Source organism: Camelus ferus, chromosome 16 (assembly GCF_009834535.1).
Source record: "Camelus ferus isolate YT-003-E chromosome 16, BCGSAC_Cfer_1.0, whole genome shotgun sequence".
In the NCBI taxonomy this organism is placed as follows: Eukaryota; Metazoa; Chordata; class Mammalia; order Artiodactyla; family Camelidae; genus Camelus; species Camelus ferus.
In genome coordinates, this window is record NC_045711.1 from 14432927 (window position 1) to 14452036 (window position 19110).

Consider the following 19110-nt stretch of genomic DNA (forward strand, 5'->3'; position numbering starts at 1 on the left):
GGAAGAGGCAAAACCATGAGGCTGCAAACAGATCGTGGTTGTGAAGGATTCGGGGAGGGGAGATGGAAGAGGTGAAGCACAAGGATATTTTTGGGACGGTGAGAATATTCTGTATGCTGTTGTACTGATGGCTCCGTGGCACCATACATCTGTCTAAACTCAAAGAGCTTCACAGTACATACAAAGAGTAATCTGAATATATGCAAATTTAAAACATTCATTTAGCATTGAGCCTTCCGGGGCTCCCAGGGTGGAATGCAGACTATAACAAAAGAATTTTTATTGCAAATGTATGAAACAACCTTAATGAATGGGATGAAGGGAAGAGGTGCCGACTTAAATGGAAATTAGTGGAATCTGTAAGATTAAAGGCAAAATAAACTGTACATTAACATTGCCTTCTAGTAGAGAGGCTCCCACTGGTAAGTCAGAGCTTATCAGCAGCATCTGGTAGTTTATCCAGTCAAAACAACCACCCTTCCTACTTTTGCCAAGTGCCAGTGTTCACAGGGATGCTACGGAAAATCGAGATAGCAGTGGCTTCTTTCCTGCTTGGGAACTTTGCAAATTATTACTCCCTTTTTTGCTTCTCCTCGCTTGGTGGTTATATTAGGTCTCCAGGGAAATAAAAAGCCAGTCTTCTTTGAAAATCAGATTGAGAAATTTGATTCTAACACATCAACGGCTCTCTCCTCCCTTTCTGAATGATCTCAGACCCTCCGATCCCCTAATGGAGGGTTTGGGATGGAGGCGACGGAGAATTCTACACCTGGTTTATCCTCGGGAGACTTGGCCATCAGAGGTCCCCGTGTGAAATAATTCTACACCTGAGAACAAATGGGATTCTGCTTGATCAGTCTCAGCTGAGCTGTGAAGCGGTGAGACCGAGCAGATGTAGGGCTTGGTGTGCTGAGGGCTCTGTGGCCAGGGGAAGCCGCTTAGCGACTGAGGAAGGCAGGCAGGTGTGGGGCTGTGCAGAGGAAGGGCGATACGGTGGAGGAACTGATGATGTCCCGGTATTTGAATTGTTAGCATGTGGAGGTGGAGTCAGCCCCCCTTTTGGGTCTGACTCTGGAAGGCAGATGCGGATCTTACAGGTGGACATCGGCTCAGTGGGCAGCAGAGCGGGGCCCACAGAGTGGCCTCCGGAGTCAGACGGCCCAGGATGGAGTCCCCGCATCTCTGCTTACCAGCTGTTGACTTTGACGTTGGCCCAGTTACTTAAATTCTCTGGGCTCCAGCGTCCTCATCTGTCCACTGGGGTAATATTAGCACCTATCTCAGGAAATTAGGGCGCATAGCAGGCACTGTTCCTGTGTGGTGGGACTGGGAAGCGGCGCTCACTAACAGGCAGCAAGCAGGACAACGCGTGGAAGATGATTCTGGCGTCTGCTGCCCTCTGAAAAGTCTGTTATCCTTGCAGGGGTCAGGGTGCTGACAGCTTCATGGGGTTGGGAAGATAAAAGGGTTTGTGCAAAGTGCAGGAGGCAGGATTAGAGAATTTTGATAGCCCTCTCCACCTCCCCTTCTGCTCCAGTCTGAGCCACGTGGGCTGGAGCTGGTGAGCTGGGCTCCAAGTGCCAGCTTTTGGTCCATCTTGCGCTCAGGGCAGCTTATCAGGACGTCACCTGGAGCTGTTCCTCACATGAGTGCCCGTAGTGGGATCCAGTCCTTGGATGCTTCGTTCAGCTACAACATGGGGTGCAGACTCCGGCATGGAAAGCAACAAGAATGACGCTTTTCCTTCAGTGCACGCTCGGAGCAGAGCCGGCTGGTGTCCTCTGGGTATTGAAAAACTCCACATTTCGGGATGGCATCCGCATTTAGACAACAACAAAAACAAAAGCTTTGAGCAAGTTGCAAGGAAGGAACTGTGTGTCTCTCGGTGCCAGGAGGCATAGAGGCGTGAAGTACAATGTACTTTGACACAACCGACTCACAGGCACAAACACACACTGTCTGCCGGGCTCTGTCTCTCTGTGCTCCAGCTGTGCCTGCCGGCGGGAAAACGTTCTCCCCGCAGAGGACAGGCCAGCCGCGGGCGCCAGGCTCACTGGCCTCCAGTCCAAAGCCTGGCAGCCGTGCAGTGGCCGTGTTCAAATGCATTTCATTCAGTGTCTCAAGCCACAAAACTAACCGTGTTGTAATGGCTGCTGATGGTAGCATTCTTAATTATTAATTGCAAAACCAATGTGACAACATTAGGGAAAGTTTTCAGTCCCGAAGAAAACATCCTATGAAACGGCAGGGGTCTTACACAATTCCTAGAATTTGTCTCTCTTCTCAGTCTTGTTTTTTCTCCTGTGCTAGTGAATTTTTACACAGATGTAACCAGTCTTTTCACTTCACATTATAACAGAAGAATTTCCCCAGATTTCATCTTATCACATATTTTTTTTAAAGCTACCCAGTACTATCTTATATGAACCCACTATATTTTTTGGAGGGGAATTTAATTTTTTTAATTGTGATACAGTTGATCTACAATGTTGTGTTAGTTTCAGCTGTACTGCCAAGTGATTTATACATACATGCGTATCTATTCTTTTTCACATTCTTTTCCATTATAGGTTATTACAAGATGTTGAATTCAGTTCCCTGTGCTGTACAGTAGGACCTTGTTGCTTATCTATTTTATACATAGTAGTGTGTATCTGCTAATCCAAGCTCCTACTTTATTCCTGCCCCCAACCCTTTTCCCCTTTGGTAACCATAGTTTGTTTTCTATGTCTGTGAGTCTGTTTCTGGTTTGTAAGTAAGTTCATTTGTATCATTTTTTTTTCAGAGTCCACATATGAGTGATATAATGATGTTTGTCTTTGTCTGACTTCCTTTGCTTAATATGATAACCTCTAGGTCCATTGTGTTGCTGCAAACGGCATTATTTTATTCTTTTTTATGGCCAGCACTCACTGTGTTTTAAATTACTGATGACATACTGTTGGACTTTAAATTGCTATCCATTATGCAGTGTGGTAGTAGTCCTAGTTTTAACTCTATCTGGTTTTGTTTCGTTTTTTAAAAGCATTTACTTACATTAAGTGGGATTCCTGGATTAAAGAGTGTGAGTGTTTCTATCACTCTTTACTCATTTCTTTGCATAAGAGCAGTGCTCTTCCAGTTAAACAGTGCAGGTTGCCCACGTGTGTGTCTCTCTTCTTACTCCTCAGATCCCGCTACACTGGCGGAGGGCAAAGAGCAGGTGCATGCTGGGGAGGCCCGAGGGAGAGGCTGAACTGGGCGAGGTCAGCCGCAGCCGGATGGAGAGACGCGTGGGGAGGCCCAGCTGAGCCCGAAAAAAGAGGCGATCTCAGAACACGACAGCGTCCTGTGAAGGTACCGCAGTCTACCTAACCTTCCCCCGACGTTCGGCGCTGTGGTGGTGGACTTTATGCGTCTACTTGACTGGGTCACAGGGAGCCCAGATACTTGGCTACGCTTTAATTCTGGGTGTGTCTGTGAGGGCGTTTCCAGGGGAGATTAGTGTGCGACTCAGTGGCCTGGGTGAGGGAGTAGAAAAGAGTAGAACATAGATACATAGTGGTCTCTGGACCCGGCTTCTGGCATAGAGCTCCTAAACCCCTTGTGAATTCCTCAGTGGTAAGAGCACTGGGCATCTCTTGTTCCACTGAGGTGGCTCGAGGTGGCGCTCTGGATGTCTGGTCACAAGGAAGACGCATCCATGATTAGAAACTTGGAATTTTCAGTCCCTCACTGGCTCTAGAGAGGAAAGAGGGCCCGGAAATGGGGTTAATGATTGATCATGCCCACGGAGGAAGCCCCCATGAAATCCCAATTGTAGGGGGTTTGGGACACTCCAGGCTGGTGAACAGCATTCACTCCAGGAGGGGCAGGCACCCCAGCCCTGTGGGGACAGACGCGCCTGTGCTTGGGACCCTCCCAGACCTCACCCTAGTAGCCCTTCATCTTGCTGCTCATCTGTGTCCTTTTCATGCCCTTTAATAAACTAGTAAACGTAAGTAAGAGTTTCCCTGAGTTCTGTGAGCTGCTCTGGTATATTAATTGAACCCAGAGAGGCGGTTTTGGGAATGTCCGGTTTATAGCCAGTCAGTCAGGAGCACAGAGGACAACCTGGATGTGTGACTGGCGTCTAAGGTGCGGTCACTTGGCACCTGATGTAGGGTGGGAGCAGTCTTGCAGGACAGAGTCCTTACCCTGAGGGATCTGACACTATCTCCAGGTGGATAGCGTCAGAATTGGGTTAAATTGCAGGACACCCAGCTGGTGTTGTGGAGAATCGGTTGGTGTAGGGGAAAAAAACATATATAGTTGGTGACCAGAAGTGTTGTGAGTGTTCTGTGTGAGCAGTAGAGAGGACACAGGAGGAAGACTGAGATTCCTCTAACTCAGGAACTGGGTCATTTGTCTAACGCACTGAGTAAAGCAGGTCACCCTCCCCAGTGAGGGTGGGCAACACCCAGTCTGTTGAGGGCCTATATTCAGGCCCTATCCATCTGCTCTGTTGACGTGGTTTATCTGTGTGTGTGTGTGTGTGTGTGTGTGTGTGTATTATAAACAGTGTTTCAATGACTACCCATGTGTGTGCCGACTCCCTTGGACGGACTCCTGGCAGCAGACCTGCTGGGCCATGCTGTTCAGGGTGTTCTCAAGGTTCTTGAGAAGGGCCACCCTGCTCACAGTCCCGTGTGCTGAGAGGCTGGTGTCAGCATCCTGAATGGGCAGTGTTTCACGTGACTTCACTGGCATCTGCAAAACCCCGACATCCCCTGCTCCTCTCCACTTTGGGGTCCTCGGTCTCCCTGCCCATGGCATTTTTTCCAGGAACTTTCATTTTTATCAACCCTCAGATAACCCACCTCCCTCCCTCCTTCCCCAGATGTGTTAGCCTCAGGGGTCTAAACCAGCTCCTAAATTAGCTTGCTATGTGATTTGGGGCAAATCACTTAAATGCTCTGCAACCCAATTCCCTCCTTTGCAAAGAGAGAGGATTCTGCTACATAATCTCCAGGGGCCTCTCAGTTACAGTTTTATTTATAATATCAAATAATTGAAAATAACCTAAGTGTTCAACAAGATGATGGAATATTAAGCAGTAATTTTTAAGTGCGTTTTTATTACCTTGCGTGGGAGCGACTCATGTTATCATGCTAAGCGAAAGCAGTGTGACACTGAATGATTCCAAATTTATACGAACAAATCTTAATGCATAAAATTAAAAAGAAACACAGCACAAGGATAACAGCAGTTTCCTATACGATTGTATTATTGATGACACATGGTCATAAAAAATGCATTTTCTTTAATTGTGGAAATCAGATACTGAAGTAGGATTGGCTTAAGCTTCCTGGCCTCTGTGCAGCCTTCCTTGACCCCTAGGAGGGTTAGGGCCCTTCATCCTGGCGCCCACCACCTCTAGAACAAGCTTTCATTCCAGCCAACGTGACCTTGAGTCACAACTTACTCCAACATGTCTGCTTCCTACTGGATTCTAAGACTCCTGATAGCAGATTTCCTGTCTTGTTTATTGCTGTAGCATGATGGCTGGCACTTAGAACACGCCAGACACAGGCTGGCTCTTTCTGTGGCGACTACAGATCGAATTAATCAGATTTAATTCTGAGGCTTGGTATTGGCCACTACTTTTCAGCTTCCACAGTCAGTAATATGAGCATCTCAGAGAATATCGTTCCCCAAAGCTTTGTCTACAACTCAGGTACACTGCCACCAGGAGACGGGTGCTGCTTGGGTGTCTAGGTAGGGACATTCCTTTGAGGGACAGTGGTGGCATCGGACAACTCTCCCCAGTGGCATCAATTGTTTGAGCACACATCCATCTCCTGTTACTGGGATTCCTTGCTCACCACTCAACTTTTGAGTTGTAATTTGGCTTCTTGTGGAAATGTCAGAACAGAGTAAGTCTGGCGTTAGTTTTCTCTTGGTAAATTAATGAACTGGCAAAATTGTTAGCTCGGCCATTCTGAACCTAATTAACTTTGGAACACTGAGGAGATTGGGTTGGGGGGTGCAAAACTGAGGATGGGAATTTGGATTCTGGTGACCCAGATGAGGTACCGCCACCCTGTGAAGCCTGTTGGCACGCTTTCTACCATCTGTCTCATCTCCACCAACAGTGGAGAACCAGAGGGCTTTTTGTCAGGAAGGCTGTGAAAGAATATCCAAGGTGGCCGGGAAGCTGCCTAGTAAAACTTGGGACGCAACTGGACAGCTGTGGACAAGCCTTCAGGTTCTGGTAAAGGAAGTTTTGATATGGGTTAATTCTACACGTGACTAGGAGGAAACCAGGGCGAACGATGCAGTGACCCATTATAGTCACACGTGAATGAAAAAGGGACTAAGTTGTCCTCAGCCATTTACTCTCTCAATTTGTTTTGCTTGTGTCTGTAACCAAGCTGACTGATATTTGTGTTTAGCTAATGTATATAGTTTTTATAGGAAAGGCCTTTTTAAAAAGCCGGTGTAAGCTTCCCTCTTTCTTTGTTAATGGTTCCCCGTTTCGTCCATGCCTCCTCCTCTTTCAGTTGCTGGGTTCTCTCCACTGCCAGAGCAGTCCCAGTATAACTAGAACTTCTTCTTAAACTGGTCTCTGCCATCAGCTTCTCTTCCTCACTCCATTCGATCCTCAAGCCTCTCTTGGCCTCTGGGCAGCCCTTCCTGGCCCGCTAGGCAGAAGGAGACCAAAGGGTATCTTCTTAAAAGGCAAACAGGATCGTGGCACTCCCCTGTGTTAAAAACCCCCTTTGGCTCTCTGTCAGTATCGCAGAAAGTCTCAGTTCCTGAGCTGGTATAAAAGGGCTTTCACAGTCTGGCCTCATTCCCCATCACATAGCCCATGTTCTAGACACGCTGAGATGCTCAGATTGTTCATAGAAGGCTTCCTGCCTCACCGGGCTTCTGTGTCTGTGCACCCCCTGTTATTTTGCCTGGATGCTTTCCTCTGCCTTTTTGGAAGTTTTGTTTGCATCCGTCAAAACCGAGATAATCCATCATGTCAGCAAGCACAGTTTTTTGTTCCCTCCTCTGGGTTTTCACAGTCCTTTAAACAAACCTATTCTCTAGCAATTACCCTCGGCATTATAAATATCTGTTTGCATGTGTTCGTCTCTTACTAGACTATGAACTTCTTGAGAGCAGAGACCTGCCATTCATCTCTGTGGAGCCAGTGCTTAGCACAGAGTCTGACTCATCGGAGATCCTTAATTCATGTTTATTGAATTTATTAATTAAGCCATAACCAAGGCATCACCATCCATTTAATTGCAAATGAAGTCCCAAAGATGGAATTAACAGCCTCATTTTTATCAGCCGTGCTGATAAAGTGACGACAAACACTGAGAGCTTCTCACAATGCCAGCCAGTGCAGAGCAAAGAAAAGCAACCAAGGGCATTGGTCCTGCCCTTGAATAGGTAGACAGTGATAGAGTGGGGAAGGTAAGATTTCCATTCATAAAACAGGTTATGGAGGGTATAGCTCAGTGGTAGAGCACACGCCTAGCATGGTGGAGGTCCTGGGTTCAATCCCCAGCACCTCCATAAGAGATGAGTGAACCTAATGACCTCCCCTCCTCAAATTTTTTTCATGTACACATGAAACTAGCTATATAAACCAACTACACTTCAAAAAAAAAAAAAAACTAGGTGTGCTTAAAACAAGAACAAAAACAAACTGAGGGCAACATTAAGAACGTTGGAAAGTCATGTTAGCTGTGGCAGGCATGTGAACTTGAGGCCAGAAAAAATGAGAGCAGATCCTGCCACCCCTCCCAGCAGGAAGGTGGGGTCACTTGGAGTCCGATGTGGGAGGAGGGAAGGAGACCTTGCTCTCAGGATGCTCAGAAAAGACTTCCATATGAAGTTTGATCAAGGCTACTGTTGAGAAAAATGTGATTTGAGGGTTGGTAAGGAAGAAGGGTGAGAGAAAAGCATCTGGGAAAGGTGAAACCACGTGGGAAAGTGCCCACGACTGGGGTTAGGAGGCACAGGCAACTGAACCACGTGTGCAGCCATCACACTTGTCTGAGGATTCTGTCGTGCTGCCTAGCCAGAGCAGCAGTAAAAGTAAATCTGTTCTTCCCTTTTGCTTTACCTCCACACAATGTTTATGCATCCTTGAAACAGTCATTGGGTCCTCATGACAGTCCTGTCGGGTGTGCTGGGTGCTGGAGGCTGAGTCTTCCTTGACCCCGTCACCACGCCCCACCTTAGGCTAAGGCAGAAACCCTCCTCCATGCTCCAGAGGGCCCCTGAGCTTCCCTCCAGCATGACATGTTCACACGCTATGTTCACTGGTTTGTTTCTGGGGAAAACAGACACCATGTCTTACCTGTGCCCAGGATCTGAAACGGAATAGAAGTTGGGTAGATGCTTGCTGCGTGAGCGATTGGATGCGTGGATGTAGTACACTGCACGGCAATCCCGCGTGCTGTTACTGTTATCTCTGTCACGTGTCTGACTTTCCACCTGAGTGCACAGGCTACTCAACAAGTCCCCAGCACTGAACCCAAAGAGTCCAACCCATCTCAGAATTCCCAGCCTGCCAAACACTGAATGGACAGAGTTGCCCGGTGATCGGCTGGATCTATCCTTCCTCCAGGCATAGAGTTCCTATAGGCTGAATAATAAAGATAACGACGCTGTGAGCCTGGCGTGGCGTGCCTGCAAAGAGCACAGAAACGGGCATGACCCGGCAGCCCCCTGCTCTGCTGATAACAAAGGCTTTCTGAGCAATGGCCCTTCAAAGCAACAAATCAAGACAGACAGCCTGCCAAAAACATGCCGACCCAGCAGACTCAGAATCCCTTACCCACTGAGAATCAGCCCTCCCATCCCATCCATCACTTAGACAACTCAAATTAGATGGTGAGAACATCAAAGAAGCAGAGCTCGCGTTTGTAGCTGTAGGAAAGCTCCTGGGCAACCTTGCCCCATGTGCTCCCCTCCCTGCCTCTCAGGGAGCCTGAGGAATAAATACCCTCATCTGTCTGCCAAATTTCTACCCATCCTTCAAGACTCAGCTCCAATGCCACCTCTTCCGTGATGCCTTCACCCACCTCTGAACAGCATATTTTCAAGTCCAGAGTAGCTTCTGCTGTTGTTCTGGGCAAGAGTCTCTGCTCTGCCTAAATTCTGATCTGATCCATCACCTTTTCCCCACAAGGGGTACACACAAAGGGAAGCTACGTGGGGAACAGAGAACCCCTGTGTACCCAACACTCCAAGCAGAGCTCTCCAAAAGAGCAGAAACTCACATCGTGCTTTCATCTACTCCTAGAGCCAACATCCAACTCCTGGGGTCTTGTCCCCTCTCGACATGGCAAGGATGAGTGCATTGAGGAGTGTGGGAGGGAGGAGAGACGTTGTCAGTCTCAGGCAGGCTCTGCGTTCACTCATCAATCCTACCACATGGGAGGCGGGAAGGGGGAAAGATTGGTTACCAATGGATCATTGCTTATCCTTTTCAAATTGGTTGGCTGGTGTATATGGTCATGTATATGGTCATGTATACATGGATGACCATGTATAAATATGGCTTGGTTAATGGCTTGCGCTCTGGCCAATCATATTAGCAAAGGGTAGGGCGGCCACCTTCCTTTCAAATGTGACTTTAATTCTTTAACCACTGATCACACATCCAAGGAATCCGGTTTTTAAATTGACTCTTCCACACTCAACATCCATGTTCTGATTTGGATCCCAGGAGGCTGGCAGTTTCCATTGTCAGGCACCACTTAATATGCCCTGTATGCATCCTCACAGGTGGGCAAAATCAGGAAGAGAAAGGGTGCAGATGCTCCACTTTAAAGAATCAAAAATATCAAAACCCGTCTATGGTGGGTTGCATGCCATAAGAACAGCCCCTGACAGTTCAGGGCTGCACCAGGGGAAATGCTAGGGCTTGAGAAGCTCGTAGTGTTTCTCCAGGATGGAGCTGGCACACTGGTGGGGAAGGAGGGGTAAGGCAGAGGTGCAGAAAAAATAAAGGGATCATGGGGGGAGGAAAGAAAACGGGGCTGGGTGAGATCAGAGGGGGAAGGGACACCTGATGTCCTTCCAATGAAGACACTAGGGACTGATACAAGGCTCAATAGAAAAGTATGTTCTGAACCATCTCTAGACTCTGTGTGAGTTCATGGTCACCTGATGGTGCAAAGAGTTCCTTCCTGGGAATACGCTGTCCCTGCACAGCTTTCTGATCATTGTGGGTGTAGCTCAGAACTCTGGTACTCCGGTAACATCCTCAGTTATGGACCCTGGTCGCAACTCTGGCATTTCTGACTGAAGTTGGCATCTAGCATAGTATCTGTCCTAAGGTTTGGCCCAGATTGTCAACTCTGTGGTCAGCTTTTTCAAGGGCAGGGGAGTTCCTAGAACGAATATGGCACATTCACATGTTGGGACGCTGCATGGCTGGTTATTCACCAGTGACTGGTGCCCCTTCCCTGCTAGGTGCAAGGAGGCCTTTTGTTTCCCTGCCCTCTTGATGTTAGGGCTGATCATGTGACTGCCTTCAGCCTATGAAATGTCAGCCAGTGTGCCTTCCACAAAAGTGAAAGAATTTAATTGCCAGGGGTCAACCTTCCATCCCTTTCTTCTTCTAGCAGAGAAAATCTGAAACATTATACTAAGATAGAGGCATACGAGATGGTGTGGAGTGGTTACGCGCAGCAGAGCCCTGGCCAAACTAGGGAGGCTTGAGCATGAACAATAAATAGGCTTCTGTTGGGTTAAGCCATTGAGATTTGGGTGGGGTTTTTTTAATATACATTTAATATACAAATTATCAAAATATATACATATATTATTTATATATTATATAATTATTGTGTATTATAATTTTTAGATATTATAAACAATTTGTTGAATAGTAAGATTACTTTTTATAAAGATGGAAGTGCAATTTTTAACAAACAGTTGCTCTTGCTCTGTTGCTCTGTCTTGTGCCCAGCAGAGTGGGCTGTTTGATGGGCCGACAGAGGGGAAGAGGGTCGGGGGTAGAAATGGATGAAGGAGGTCAATTTATGGTGATGAAGGTAACTAGACGGATTGTGGTGATCACTTTGTAGCATATATAAATATCCAATTATTATGTCGTACACCTGAAACTGATACACCAATTTTTGCCTCAAAAAATTATTTTGACAGGCTGTAGCATCTCATCAGAGACTTCAGTTCAGAAGGAGTGGAGACCAAGGGTTTATGTCTGTTGGGGTGCCTGGGTCTTCTGGCATCCGTGAGGGCGAGGTTCGCTGTGCCCGGCTGCGGTCTGCAGCCAGGACCTCTTGGCCAGGGTTGCCATAGAGACAGTCGTTAGATACTCAGCACTGTGGGCAGCTGTACCAGGCTGCCCCGCCTGGCCCAGCCGAAGGCAGACATGCTGCTGGAGACAGGTGCTCTTCTCTTTTCTTTCCCCATTTACACACCTCAGAAACTGCTACCCTGAGGATCCTTGTGAAAGAATTTCTATACTTCTGGTTCATTTTCCTGCCCTCTTGCCCTTTTTTGGGAAACAAAGCAAAGCAGAAGAAAACAAGACCTCTGTTTTGGAAACAAAAGCCAGAGGGGACCCGCGGTTGGTGACCTGTACAGAGAAGCATTGCCCGGTCTGAGCTTAGACAGGGCCCATCTCTGTTCTGAGTTCTTTCTTCCTTGCCTGATGATCACTTACCCAAACCTTTCCAGACTCAGAGGTCAACCCCTGACCTGGCCACCTTGCCAGCTGTCAGAGCACGCTGTTAAATTGCTCTTTCTAATCCTAATGAAACGAAAGGTGATACATTCTAACACAATGCTAAATACTTTATCCCCATTTTATAGGAGAGAAATTTGGGGTACAGTGAATCTCATTACAGGCCTGATGTCCTACAGCTGGTTGACCCCAAAGCTTGTGCACATAGCTACTCTGCTGTTCCGTCTCTTATGCAAAGCTGAAACTAACCTCCCCTGTGACTTCTACTCATTGGTCCTCATTCAGTCTCTGGGGCCATAGGGAATGAATTCCCTTCTGTTTCGCAGCCCTTTCCCTCAGAGAGAACGTGCATGATGTCCTTCAGTGAACCGGAGGCACCACGAGGCCCCACGGGCAATTGTGAGAGATGGTTATCTGCAGAAGGCAGCACTGTGCATCCCCCTCCTTTTCTCCTTTGACTCCAGAATAAACATCGCTGCGTTCCCTTAAAATATAGAGTAAGAGTTCTTGCCCATTATTCCCAAGAAATTTATCTCTGAGTCTTTCCAGAAAAGGGGAGACAACTCTTGATAGCTGCCCCTCCGGCCACTCCCTCCAGTTCTGCATTAGGTCAGCAGGGTGGAGTCCACCCCTCACCACACCGTCAGCTTACACGCTGTCTGGCATCCACTGGGTGGGCGACAACCGTGAGGCTGCACTCAGTCCCTTGGTCCCAGGAGTGGTGTCAGCAACAACGGGCCACTTGTCCTTGAGCACACTTTGACAAGACAATTTGGTGACAGTTTCGAGACAGACAAGATACACCTCTGGGTCCTGGCTAATTGCTGGGCATGGGCTGGAGTCCCCAGAAACTCACCTCTCCTGCACTGCGCCCTCAAAGAACAAACCTACAGTCAAAGGATGACGGGGACTTTCCTAATCCAATTTGGTCATTTTGCAAGTAAGGAAACTGAGATCCAGAAAGATGAGGCTATGTTGTCAGCCAACAGCAGCACCAGGAATCAAAGGCAGGTCTCTCTAAGTCCAAAGCCTACCTTCTTAACCGCCACACTGTAAGGCACACTGGCCACCCCAGTCTCTAGCGTTGACCAGCTCCCTGACTTGGGGAAATCTGCAGAATGCACATAATCAAGTTCCACGTAGAGTTGGTGTGAGTACTGCACGGGGTACACTTTGGTATGTTCCTAGCACAGTGCCAAGCATGGAGTGGATTCTCCATCAAAGGCAGCCAGTGTCGTCAGCAGGGGCTGGGACCCGTGTCTCACGTTTCCCAGGTAGGGCGATTTGTACTTTGTCCTCTGCCTCCCTGGTGCTCCTTATCACAACAGGGGCAGGGATGGCACTGCTTTGGGCACAGCATGATGCAGCAGCAAAAGCTTGGCCCTCCGTGAGCCTGCAGTTCAGCAGAAGACGGAGGAACAACCCTCATCTTATGCGTCTTCTCAGCAGAATGTCCCTGGAATCCCACCGTTCCCTGCTTCCTCCTGAGACCTCACATTCCACATCTCAAAACCAGGACAACCACTTGGTTAGTCTCCTGAGACAACTATGTAGAATGTCTAGCTGACCGAATGCTGAAATTAAGTATGAGAAAAAAAAAAAAAACAGATCAAAATCACACATTGGAGTCTTTCTACCATTGCTTTGTCATTGAGGAAGGTCTAAAATTGTGAGGAATGCTACACCTAAAAATATAAGACCATTGGAGTTTATAAAGCCTCTGTTTGCGTAATCTTCCTTAATATTCACATCAGTGCTGTGAATTAGTTACAGTTAGTATAGATAGATGATAGATAGACAGACAGACAGACAGATAGATAAGTAGTAAACGGGAAGGATACAGCTCAAGTGGCAGAGCACATGCTTAGCATACACGAGGTCCTGGGTTCAATCCCCAGCACCTCCTCTAAAAATGAATAAATGGATAAACCTAATTACCCCCCTCAAAAAAAAGACAATGAAAAAATTGTAAACAGCTAGGGCTTAATGCAGGTTTTATGCTTAAGTTTTGTGCGTTACCCGATCCCAGGTGGCACTGATGACTAATAGACTCTAGTCTGGGGCATCCAAGGGCCCCTAAACAGCCACCCAAGGCAGTTTCTCCCTCCCTCCCAGATCTGGGCAGCTCATCATGGGGTCACAGGCTTACTGCCCCTACTCACTGCCCCGAGGGAGTCCTGGCCTGTTTTCTACCACTTCCTGGACAGAACAGTGTGATTTGAAGACTGGAAGATGGGTCTTTAGAAAGTGGCGGGGGAGAGCATACTTAAGGTGACTTTGATGCGGGTGGGAGCAGGCTGCATGCTTGAGTTTTAAAGAGCAGAAAACAAACACAAGGCGTTCAAAGCACAAGCACCATGAAGGGAACGGTGCCCGTTTTTTCTTCTAATTTATTTTAATTAGACATTTTTCAAGGGGGTGGAGGGAACCTGCATTCTTCTTGAAGAATCTGAGTATCAGCCCACCTGCCAGGAGCCCTTTAGGGACACTGTTGCCTTCCATCCTTCTTGTCATGGCTAAGAAGTGAAGATGCTTCTGAAAAAACTCCTTCTTTTTTAAAGGAGGGGAGGAGGATCTGGAGCTGACCTTCTCAGCTTTTGGTGGAGAGAGGCCACTCTTTATTTTTCTTGACTGCAGCATGGGAGGGTACAGGTACAGGAGAGAGGACCTGCAGTTTATATAACTGGGGGTGGGGGGCGCTCTTTAAGAAAAAGAAAAAAAATGGTAGAAGAACCAATATTCATTTAGAAGGAGAAGACAGTCAAAACAAATTTCTAGAGCCTTGGGAACTTAGCTACCTTTCTTTTAAAACCTCTTTAAGCAGTTTACAAATACAAAACAAAAGCCCAACCAGCTTAAACAAAATGCTTCCTGATTACAAGCTGGTGTCCCCACTCTCTGGAACACCCTGCGCCCCTCAGAGTCTCCCAGCATTATGGGGCCTCTGCCGGAGAGGGGACCCTGGAACTCAAGCTTCGTTAACTTCATGGGATATCCACTGCGGGGAGGAGGAGGGGACAGGCGCCAGCAGGGGTGACTGACAGTGGGGTGCGGGGAAGAGGGCATGTCATGAGGGCTAATGACCTGTCCCCTCACCTTGGGAACATCCTTGGGCTGCAGGGAGGAGGCTGTGGTAGAGCTGCCAGCCCACAGCTGATCACATATCAAATAGGGCATCTCTGCTCAGGCGTCTGGGGGCCTGCCGGCAGCCTCAGCTGGTGGAGGGCGTCTTTCAAGGCTGCTGCCCCGTCATGGTAGGCTCCACGTGGTAGGTAGCCAAGGAAGGCTCTGGATCAGATTATCTTAAGCTTTTCTCCTGTGTGGATCCCTGTGAGAATATAGACTCTTTCCGCATTTTTACAGCGGTAACTTCCCTCCCAGTGTTTCTTCTCCAGCCCAGTGGGAACGGAGACTTCTGCTCCCTCTTCCACCTGGGCTAGCGCTGGGTGAGGGCACGGCATCTGCCTGCCAGCCCCACCTGCAGACTTCTCACAAAGGCAAGAGGAGGTGCAACCTGGCTGTCCCCTGTGCTCCAGGGGTCCTTAGTGGCCGTACTGACAGGAGCCGAGATCATTTTCTTCTTTTACTTCTGGTGCCCAGCAAGGCGGATTCCCCTCCCCAACCCCTTGTCCCTGTGAGTCAGGCAGAAGGGCTCCCTGCCTTTCTGGGCTGGCTGGCCAGACCCTGCATGTTGGTTCCAGCATCCCCAGCTGGACCTGGGAGTGTGAGGCGGCTGGCAGTCCTTGCTCAAGTGGCTGAAGGGGCCCGAGAGCTTGATGTGCCCCACAGACCCTGGCATTTCTATAAGACGAGGAAATCCTTCTGGGCTCTCGGGGCTTGTGCACCAGCCTGTGTTATCAGAAGAGCTCTGCCCCGGGGCGGGCGTCGCATGCTGGCTCACAGGTCCTGGTTTAGTCTTTCCTTTCCTGTACTGAGTTCCCCATTTCGCTGTTTTCCCTCGACGAGGTCTCCTTCAGTTGAGAACCCAGCAGCAAGGGGAAATGAGCGGCAGGGTTCAGGATGGGAATGCCGTCTGTGTCCTGAACGCTCACACGTGCACACGTGCAGCTTTGCGCCTCATCTCGGGGATGCGCAGATTTTCTAAGGAGACCAAGGAGATCCTCTAAAACAGCACTTCCCGAGCACGAATGAGCATGGGAATCTCAGGCGAATGCAGACCCTGCCTCAGGAGGCCTGGGGTGGGGCTTGAGATCCAGAGCCTTCCAGACCCTCGCCCCTCAGAGGCGGTCCCGGGACCAGCAGTGTCAGCACCACCTGGGACCTGGTTAAAACTGCAGAATCTCAGACCGTACCCCAGACCTAGAAACCTCGGCCACCACTGGGTAGCTACGCCCTCTCATCTTTCCCTCCTGCCAGCTCGCTCAGAGTTATACTATATAAACAGTTGCAGCTGTGCTGGGCAGGACTTGGTTAACTTCGAGGCTGGTCAAGTAGGAAAATCACTAATTTCCCCAAGGAGCCTTGGAGACGCCAGCGGCAGCTGGTCCTCCTCTGTGAGTCATTGGAAGCCGCAAACAGGACATCGTGCGATGTTTGTGGAAGGTAATGTGGCTGAATTAATGATGATGCAGGAGCCTTCACAGAGGTGGTTCTTGACTCTTTTAATTGCACCATTTCTCAACCTTAATGCTGCCTCACTGCCATTTCTGAATTATACATCCACGCACATCCAGAGACACACGTATCGCCGTGGATTAATTCTCCCGCTCCAACTGATAAACTACCAACACATAATTTCTGCTCATTTATCTTTGCTCTAATCTAGCCAAACTCTTTTCCTTCTACTCTGTCAACCAGAGTGCTTTGGGAAAATTAGTCTTTAGCCAGCATTCCTGTGTACTCTGTCCAGGTAAGTCCATTCCAAAGCTATGTAAGGAAATCAGGGCAGAGAAAGAAGTTTTTCTGACTTCATTTCTGACGAAGCGCTCTCAGCCTCTGGATGGTTGAGGACTTTCCATCCTGAACGTTGTATTCTGTTTCTTCACAAACAAAACCTGTTCCCATCAGGCTCTCCTCTCCGACGCATACGTATACATTCCATCTGGGGCCTCAGGGGCCTCGTCTGTGACAAAGGATACTGACTCTATTTCTGATGACGGGGATCTGGAACAGATCACATCTTGTGGCTGCGTCTTGCCCTCAGATCCAGGACCCAGTGACTCACTGGGGTGGGGGCTCTGACTTACCTGGAGGAAAGAGGAATCCTCTGAGGACTAGCAGGAAAGCTTGGTTCCCTCTCCCCATCCACACTCTCATTCTGTTTTCTCTTCTCTCCAGCAGTCCCTGTCCTGGATCTGCTGGGGTAGTGGGAGTGACTCCCAGAGTGATTCTCCTGGTTGGCCAGTGTGCAGGCCCTGGCCATGCCAGCCAGCAGCGTGCAGGAAGCAACCCCTCTTACCGAGCATCCTTTCCTCAGAGCCTATGTGAGGAAGAGCTGCCCAGCAGACACGCAGGGCAGAAGCTGACCTGGGCGTGGGCTCTCTTTGTCCCCTGCCCCCCTTCTCCAGGCCCTCTGCACCCAGCACAGCCCTCTTCTTATGCCTATGGATACCTCTGACCCTTTCGGCTGTCCCCATAATGAACAGCGACAGCTCATCACATTACTGGCTGGCTTCTCTGGCAGGGAGGTTAGGGCTGGGGAGGCTCATTAGCATCTGCCTGGAAGGGGACCAGGCAGCCCTGCCCTGCCCTCCCCGAGCTGTCTCTCCTCCCCAGGCCACACTCCAGTCCTTCTCTGCTGTGTGTCTCTCTCCACTGGTGTGTCATGAGCAGTTGTGAAGAGGGTCACAGTCATTTGTCATTTGATGGTCGTGGTGGAAGGAACGCATGCGCCTGATGGCCTTTTTGAAAATTTACAGTAAGTTGAGGCAGTCATTTCTTCTCGCTGAAATTCTAAGATGCTGTCCTGAGTAGGAGAGAAAAGGATGGAGCCCCGGGGAGCTGGGCTAACCCACCCTGGGGATGTGAGTGTGAACGTCATTTGGGACGTCTGTTATCGGTGAAGGAAGACTGAGACCAGGACCGCGGACTGTCCTCCTTGCCTCCTGATTGTTGGCTGGGATGACGATGAAGGTGGGATGTCCTGGATTCTTAAGGAACCCACAGCTAGAACCAAGGAGATCTTCTGAAACAGCATGTCTGGGACATGAATGTCATCTAAGTCACCCAAGGATCTTGTTAAAATTCAGACTTGGATTCAGTAGGTCTGGAGTGGAGGTGGTTGGGGATTTCCAGAGACTGGTGTGAAAACTGGGGAGACTTGGTGAGGCTTCTAGAATAAGAGCATCCAGTACCATCTTTAAATAGAAGTCTGGAGGTTGAAGGTTTTCTTACACGATCCCTTCTCCTAGGGCTGCTAAGAGACTCCTAGACCCAAATCTTCAGCGCTGGACCCCACTGACTGTGACAGGGGCTGGTTGCGCACGCACACACTCCCGCGTGCTGTTTCGGAATGACCGGCCTATACGTCCCGCTTCTCCGGGGTTAACTGAAGTCACAGATGGATAAAAATCTAAAGTTGGAGGGGACTGCAGAAAATCTCTAGTTCCATCTCCTGCTTTAAAGATGATGAAACTAAGGCCAAAATGCTTAAATAACTGGCTTAACACCTAACACAGGGCCTGGATCATCAATACTGTTTGACCCAACTGGCGAAACGTCCAGGTCATTTCTTACAAAGGCCGTCTGAACAGGGATGCTGTTTTGTTTGGCTGCTGTTTTTCAACTTTCTACGTTGCTCGTGGCAGCCCCTCATCTGCAGGGCCCAGGCCGGAAGGTGGCCAAGGGGAGAGGGCTGATTACGGGCCTCAGGGAGATGGATGGCACTTGATTTTTCCAGAAAAGCCAAAAACCTAGAATGTTAGGCGAAATCTGATTTTTAAGTATTGGCAACTAATTCCCATTTAAAATAGGGTAGCCGTGGGGGCCAACAAGCCAAGCTGCTAAGGCAGATACACCTGCTCGTTTCCAGCCTCTCACCTTCACGAGACTCAGGGACTGAATGGTGGTTCTGGTTCACATGTCTGTTTGGATGTCACAACGCAGAGCCAAGGCTCAGGAAATAGTCTCCCTGTTAGCTGAGTCAGAAAGAGAGTGTCTTCCTGGAATAAAGAAGGGAAGATTGCTGACAGTTAGGATGTGGGCAATGGATCAGACTCCAGAAGTCTCTCTCTGCATCACCAGAATAGGGTAAGATGTCTGAGAGATTTGACTCAGCTTGGAATATGCTTGGAAGTTGCCTTCAGGCTGGGTATCTTTGTGACTCCAAGGCAGGTGACTGGGGATTTTTCTGAGCATAACTGCTCACTTAATGAAAAACCCATAAACGGGTTCTCATATCTACATACACTCTAGGCTAGGAAATCTGAACGTGTCATGACCGTAAGACAGTTGGATCAGGTGCA

The 19110-nt window shown here is 48.8% G+C and overlaps 1 protein-coding gene across 1 annotated transcript in view; it reads left to right on the forward strand.

Annotated features, from left to right (window-relative positions):
• Positions 1-3297: 3297 nt before the first annotated feature.
• Positions 3298-19110, forward strand: part of SHISA6 (shisa family member 6) — a 378159-nt gene continuing 362346 nt past the window's right edge. The window contains exon 1 of the mRNA XM_032498808.1: positions 3298-3336. The gene's annotated coding sequence lies outside the window, so the exon portion shown is untranslated. The remainder of the gene's footprint in view (positions 3337-19110) is intronic.